Genomic DNA, 8,297 nt, shown 5'->3' with positions numbered 1-8,297 from the left:
AAGCACCACAAATTACAATATCATAGTTGATAGCGCTGAACCTGCCTTCAGCTCCGCCAGGAACTACGCTAAATTACTCTACAAAACTGCCATTTAAGCTTATTATGTTTAATTGAATAAAGGTAATTGCAGGGCGAGCAGGTCATCCTGCAACCTGAAAACTCCCCCCTCCCCCAAAATACATATAATTGTGATGCTCAAAGGCAAGTGTAACAAATCAATTCCTCATTCAGATTGAATTAATTCAATTTTTAAATTAGGTTCTGTGTTACGCTTTGGGGAAGGTCCAGGTAGAGAAACAGGTACAGATACAAATGAAAGTACGTGTACAGTCCGTGTACATACAGAGGCGAGTACAGTCACAAAAAGATACAGGGGTAAATCACGGATACAGATACAGGTACAGTCACTGGTCCAAGTAGTTGGATATCGGGGTTTCAGAGCGTCCTCATATCCCAATTCCTTCTCCACATATCCCAACTCTTTGTCCAAATATCCCAGTCACGTGTTGTAGAAGTTACATTGGCTTAACGCTTTCAGATTACTTCCAGCCAATTTCAGTCTCTACCCGTATTCATTGGTGTTTCTGGTCTATTTTTTAATTTAGTCGTGTATTATACACCCTATACCCATCCCGTGGGCGGTGGTGGACCTCATGCCCATCCTGTGGGCGGTGGTGAACCCCCATAGCCCATCCCGAGGGCGGTGATGGACCCTCATACCAAGCCCGTGGGCGGTGGGGGACCCCCATACCCATCCCGTGGGCGGTGGTGACGCTCCAGATGATCACTGTTCCTCAGGTCTACACAAATCGAAGAGGCTCAAATAAGTTAATAAATTTACTGCAATTCTGAGTAAAGTTAAGCTTGCTGAAGCTAATTTCCATTAAAAGAAAAAATTATGTAATTTGTGAAATTCTAACACGTGCATAACCTTCAACATGACTAACATCACTGGGTTCCAAATTTGCTGATTTTTCACGGTTGTCGGCAAAATGCACCATCTGTTCACACTACAGAACGTTATCAAAAACTAAGTTCTCTGTTCATAAATCATATAATCTTTTTCGTTATTGCTGATGTCACGTTGATTTCAACATCATGTTTTCTACCCATTGACATCTCTCGTTTTCTAATACGCAAACACAATTTTTTTTTAAATAGAAAAAGAGATGTAAAGCTGAAACTTTTATTACACAAGTAGTGTTACACAGTGTATAAAATTATTTTTGCAATTTATCTCATATTTCTGAATTTAGGCGAGGTGAGGACTGAGAGTCAGGCGTGAAGAGTTAAAGAGAAAGTACAGGATGGTCAGGTGAGGAGAAAGTGGGGGAAAGCAGGGATAGAAGAACACGAGTAGGACGATGGGTCTTATGGGAGTAGCAGCTTGGGAGAGTGGGTTGGAAGTTGGGCTGGTGGAGTAACCCGTAGTATCATAAAATAGTTTTTACGTTATCGTACTCAACGTTACAAATGCGACATATCGAGAAACGGTTCACACACACACACACACACATATATATATATATATATATATATATATATATATATATATATATATATATATATATATATATATATATATATGCTTTCAATGTGTAGGTGGGTTAAATACGTTTATGGTTAGGTTAAAAGGTTGAATTTTTGACGAAGAGAGGTAACTCTGTAAGTCTCTTCGCTCTGTAAGTCTGTAAGTACAGGTGTAGACTCTACTGGAGGACTGAGTAGAGTACTGGAATACGACTCTACTAGAGTCGATATAACATTTCTACTCCAGAAATATTATTTCTAACTAAATATATTTAGTTTTGCTGGTTTATTGAGTAAATTTTGTTTATATAGAGTGGCTGCTTCTGTTCTCAGTAGTAAAATTAGTTTCTTTCTCGATGCATAATCAGGAACACCGGATTCTAATTCCGGTCGCCCCAGAAATGGTTGGAGACGTTCCTTTTTTCATTATGCCTTTGTTCACGTAGCAGTAAATAGCAACCCCGGGAAATAGTAAATTGCTGTGGAATTTCTTTTATTACCGCCTGTAGAAGTAATTCCACAGGCGTTCTGTACCCTACAAAATGAACAAATTAAAATAATAGTACTTATGACTATATTTCCTTTGAACTTATGTACAAAGAAGAGTTTGATAATATGGAAGAGATACCGCAGATAATTTTACGCTTTAGTTCGTCCACTCCAGAAATAGCAATTGCTGAAAGAGGAACTCAGAGTTCCCGGGGAACCACAAATAATGTACTGAAATCATAACATCGGAATTCCATTCTATTAATCCACCCTGACAGTGTTAATAAACAAGCAGCACTACAAGTTCACAACGAAATAAAGAAGCGAATTACACGTCTCATATACGACATTTGAGAAGGTAATATATGCCAGCAATTCAGCTAAAATAACTCGTTTTCTAAAATAAAACAAAAATAAAAAATATACAAATTTAAACGAAGCTCTTGGCGGAGGGAAGGAAGTTGTTCATGGTAATATATCACCTGGTGCAGTGTCTACAGGTCGTCTGGCGGCTGCAGTGAACCAATTACACTCTTGTAAAAGCCGCAAGAGGTGCAGTGTATGTTTTTCACCTCCATAAATTAGCGGAAGCATCGTCTGCCACCTGGAGCACACGCGCTGCCCACCCACTCACAGCAAGCCGAGACAAAAATAAAAACACTTTTAATGGTCCTCTCCAGCAGCTAATGGCGAGTTATAAATCTTAAACAAGCGAGCACTCCTAACATACAATACCTCCGCTCACCCACCGTCACTGAGAGCACCTGCAACCATAAACATCGACCACTTGGTGGCGACATCACCTGAGGTAGCAAGCAGACTCCAGTTACTTTCAGAAAATTACATACATCAGACTCATTCATTTGTATTAATTCTATATTAATTTAGGCAGTGTAATTTGAATTTTCACAGTAAAACCCATAAATGATGTAAAAACCGTACGGTCTGTATCCATAGCCACCTGCACAGTAAGTTCGTGTAACACCTCCGTATTATAATTCTATGTTCGTATATTGAAACATAGTGTGTGCAACAGGAGAAAGAGTACGAGTATCCCAAAGAAATATGTCAAAAATAGGAATACTTTTCCAGATATACCAGTAGATAAGAAACACAGGAGGAATGAAAATTTCTTGATGGAAACTATTTATGTGTTAAGGAGGCGTCTCTATCACAGCCAGGCCAACAATTCTATTCTTGGACTAAATTTCGAGATTCCAGCGGCCGTGAAAAAATTGAGCTTAAGGATACAATCAGAACAGCTTCAACGACGTGTCCAGGTGTGCTGGATGAGAGGGCAGCACCTCACCACTGCCGAGGAATACTGGCACTTTCCAGTATCTGGAGTGCTAAATTAAATAGAATAGCAATGTGTACGGAACACTTAACTTAGTCTGCTTCTAGTCACTCGTCTTGACTCCAGTGATCAAAGGTTATGTTTGATAGTGATAGAGAGACGAGGGGGGGGGGGGAAGGGCGAACTGGTGTCTTGAGCCGAGTTTGATGAGGGGAGGGGGGGGGGGTGTTCTGGGGCTGACCGTGGGGGGGGGGCTGGTGTCTAGCAGCTGATTACCAGAGAGTTTAGCTGGTGTTAGTGTCACGATTCTTCTCTTAAATGGTTATCGAAAAGGTTCTCTTAAATGGTTCTCAAAAAGGTTCTCTTAAATGGTTCTCAAAAAGGTTCTCATAGTGTTCTATGACAGGTAACGATATGTTGCGTTCAGTGCCGGACAGTTTTGTCAGTGTCAGTAGCAGTACCACAGCAAAATCTACGCACATTTTTAAATAAGACATCGCGTAACCAATTGTCTTCCTGTAGGCAGTGTACTGGAAGGTACTCACCAAGTTGTGATTGCAGGGATATGAGCTTCGGCTCATCGGTCCCTCCTCTCAACTGTCAATCAACTGGTGACAGGGGTGGTGGTGGATGCAGGGGAGAGAGCCTTCTATTAATAAGGTTCTGATGACATTCGTCGAAACCGGATTAGAATCAGTACCTCCGACACTGTTCACAGCCATAACAAGGGTATAATCCGTATCAACTTCTGCTAACTTTATCCACATGTATTCACAATAACTAATCCTCTCAATCCCCTCCTCTCTCTCTCTCTCGCTATCATTTTATCTTTCTCTCCCCTTCTCTCTCTCTCTATTCACATGGTAAGAACCACACTGTCCTGTTATCAGGAACACCGACTTATCTGGTGTTCGTAAATTAATTAGTGTGAAGCTTAGTAAAGTTTTCTAGAGCTGTGTGCATTAGAGCTGTCCCTCTGCCGGGATTATATATACTTGTGTTGCCTTTTATATTAATTTATATTAATTACATTGTGTTAATCTCCTAGTAATTATCCAATTTAGTTCTTCCGTCATTTTTAGCTTTATTATCATTATTGATTTATTATTATTATTATTATTACTGTTATTCTTTCTTGGGCTTTAATTGAAGGTGGTTTATGTGGCGTCTGTCCTCTAGAACAATACACCGCATTTTGGCGTAAAAATCCCCAAACGGACAAAATATAACGTACTATGAATTATAGTGGCTCGCAAAAATTCATGTTTTCTATGCGTGAGGTTAGGATAGGATAGGAAAGGATAGGATAGGTTAGGTTAGAATAGGATAGGTTACGCTGGGTTACGTTATGTTAGGGTAACTTGATACATCATTTTGCTGACGTAAACACTCGCGGGGACAGGCTCAGTGAACGTAACTGCCCCTACTGACCAAACTACGTTCCACTCTCATGTCTCATGCAGATCAAAATTTATAGCCTAAATATTTGGTTATTAAATATATAAAGACACAGCTCTAAATCAGCTTGCTGGTCCAGCACACATTAACTAGTAATTAACGAGGCGCTAGTTTAGGTAATGAGCGTATATCTTGGTGGGGTGTTGCCAAGCTTAATAACTACGCTTTCCTTGAGACCAGGTAAACACCAGCTGCTGGTCAAATACAAGACGTCTACTTGGCTGTATTTTTTTGTAATGGGCAATACGGATACCGTCGTCCTTGCAGGGTGGAGTGTCTTAGATATGTCAACTCAACTGCTGCTCTCCTGGCGTCGTTGTTGTTGCTCAAGCGACAGTCTTGTCGTGTCTACATTATATCCTTGTGTGGTGGGGCTGGGGCGGTAGACAAGAAATATTTTATCTGGTTTACTATTCACACAATATCCACTTTTTATTATGCCTATTGTGAATTTGATTTATTATTTATTAATTTAATGATTTAATAACTATTATACATCTTTGTAATTAATTATGATTACTGTTTTATTTTTTTAATAACGATGCTACGTGTTTGACTTATTCACGTGATTCAAGTATTGTTGGGAATATATATAGTTTTACTGTTCACGTCACTTGAGTTTACTCTTAATATATCATCACAATTTTTGAATTGTTGAAGCGGGAGTGTGTTCCAATGGCCAGCCTGGTGCCTAAATACGTCAAATAATTTAGTGTATTTTGGGTGCGTAGAACGTAGACATTGGTGTTTACGTGTAAAGGAAACAGGTATCTGGCTCTCACATATCACACCTCTTGTGAGGTAGTTTATCCTTCAGAGTGGGGCTTGCAGAGAAGATAGATTGGAGAATGGATTTTGTTAAAATCTGAGAATGGAGTAAAAGTTATCTTGGAAACATTCGCATAATTGAGCCAGTTTCACTGCACCCTCCATGAGGTGCCCACACATTCTTGCATGCAATCTAGAAGATCCTGGATGAAAAAAATCACCGACCTAAGGAGAATGCATGAAATGTTTAACAAAACTGATGCTCATGATGTTTTCTAAGTCCTTACAAGATACAAAAGCGAACTTTCTTTCTGACGTTCTCCATCCCACAGCAAGGCGCAAAATGAAACGATTTTAACACCCATTGTGAAGTCAATGCTAGAAAAATTCCTCAACCTTGCTCTTGATAACTCTTGCCATCAACGTTTAGGTGCTCTCACAGTCTCCCAGATTGCCTTTTCCAGTCTTCCTTTTCTCATCTTCTGTATAACATTTTCTAGAGAAATCTTACCAGAACACCTTGTCGATTCGGCAGGGATTCACAATCCCGTATATTTATTGAAAGTTCTGATCAGTGAGTCTGTCTCTCTGAATGACTAACAGATTGTCCATATGATTAACCATGTATTTGATTGTCTATTTGATTGCCTGTCTATTTGTCTTCATATCTACCTGTCTCTGGTGTTCCGTCGTCTTTTACACATTTATCGTATTTTCACTTCAGGTTTTCAGTACTTCTTTCTCACGACCGCTCATCCTGCAGTGCATTCCAACCATCGACAACTTTACCCGGGAAGAAATACTTGTTCACGTTCCTCCTGTAGGTTTTCTTGGCAAGTTTGAGTTTGTTTTCTTTGATTCTGTCTCTAGCCGGAATATGAAATGTAGTTTGTCCACCTCTACAAAGTTTTTGATGCATTTGAAAGTAGTTTTATCGTTTCCTCTTGTTACATTCCTTCAAAAGAGGTCATGGATCATCATATTTTTAATTGTGCTGCATAGCTCGTAGGTAATAATTCCAGAGCCCGTTTATGTAACATGCCCATGAACACGGGCATGGGGGCACAGGCGAAAATTAAGTACCCAATAAATTATAGGAATATCAGAAGGAATTTGTTAAGTTTTAGAGTAGTGGATAAATGACATGAACCAAAGAGTGAAGTAGTGGATGTAGATACCACAGACAGATTAAAATGTGGTTAAGACAAAGCAAAAAGGGTTCGTAAATGAACTATTGAAAACATAGGCAAGAATACACTACATGAGAAGTAGAGAGTACCTGGAAAATCTGCAGTGGGAGGCTGAACTTAAGGGGAGAAGACTATCCAGAGAATAGTGGACCTACAGACATACAAAAAGGCTGAAGATAATTTCATACCAACAATTAAGGTAAGAAGTTCGATGGATTATAACAACCCATGCTTCAAAAGACAACGCCAAAAGGCTAAAATGAAAAACAGAAGAGTGTGGACAAAAATACAATTTTCTATGGTGAGAATACGACCGGGTTGGAACATGGGGGAGGGGGTTCCTAACAGACAGGAGGGAGGGGGTTCCTAACAGATAGGAGTCAGAGTCACAGTGAGGGGAAGATAAGTCATACTGGCATAGCTGAGTACCTCAAGGATCAGTGCTGGGACTCATTCTCTTTATCATACAAGTTAATGAACTATTCACAGTAGTTAAATCCTATATGACGATGTTTGCAGATTATGTAAAATTAATAAGAAGAGTTGAAGGGAAAGGAACTATGAGGGGGAAGCGCCAAGTCATTACGACAATATGACACTTAAAAGGGATCAAGATAAGGATCTGGGTGGGACGGGGGAAGGAATGGTGTCCAATCGCTTGGACGGTAGGAGATTGAACGTCGACCTGCATGAAGCTAGACCGTCGCTCAACCGTCCAGCCTAAGTGATTGGAAGAAGAGTCAAAACAGAAGAAGATTTTAAGATAATTCAAAATGACTTTGACAGCTAGCAGAATTGGTACCTGAAATGGCCATTAGTTATCAACATTATCAAATATAAGGTGATGGACATGTGAACAGGTGTAAAGAAACTATTCAGACGTTAAATAATGAAGGGAAACTAACTGTCTGTAATGACTACAGAAAAAGACCTAGCATTGGATATAACTCCGAGTCTAGCTTCAGAGGCACATACAAATATAATAACATCAGCAGCATACTCTACCCTAGCAAGTCAGAACATTGTTCAGGAACCTATTGAGGAGGCATTTAGATCTCTGTACACCGCCTATGTGAGATCATTCTTAGAGTAAGTTGAAAGGTTTGCAACTAGGTTCGTTCAACAATAGCACGCAATGAGGTATGAAGTAAAATTGAAAGAAGTAGACGATGTTTTTAGAAAAAAAGGAGAGAGAGAGAGAGAGAGAGAGTGTGTGTGTGTTCAGAGAGAGAGAATGATGAAGACAAAATAATTAGGGGAACAGACAGATTGGAAAAAAAGAGATACGTTAAAAATGAACCTCAATATAACGAGAGGGTATGAATGGACGCTTCAGGATCAGATGTCAAAGTAAAACTATAAAAGTTTCCTTTTAGCGTAAAAACAGTGGGAAAATGGAATGAACTAAATGTATATTTGTATAGGCAAACTCCATTCATAATTTGAAAAGTAGAGATGTTAGAGGAATAAGGCAGAAGTCAATGAATTAGACAAATAACAGCTAGAAAGGCCGGGATCTAGGACTAAAGCTCGACAATACAGGCATAAATAGGTGGGTACGCA

This window comes from Procambarus clarkii, chromosome 79 (genome assembly GCF_040958095.1).
Source record: "Procambarus clarkii isolate CNS0578487 chromosome 79, FALCON_Pclarkii_2.0, whole genome shotgun sequence".
In the NCBI taxonomy this organism is placed as follows: domain Eukaryota; kingdom Metazoa; phylum Arthropoda; class Malacostraca; order Decapoda; family Cambaridae; genus Procambarus; species Procambarus clarkii.
The sequence above is the reverse complement of the archived record's forward strand: the minus strand, read 5'-3'. Positions refer to the sequence as shown.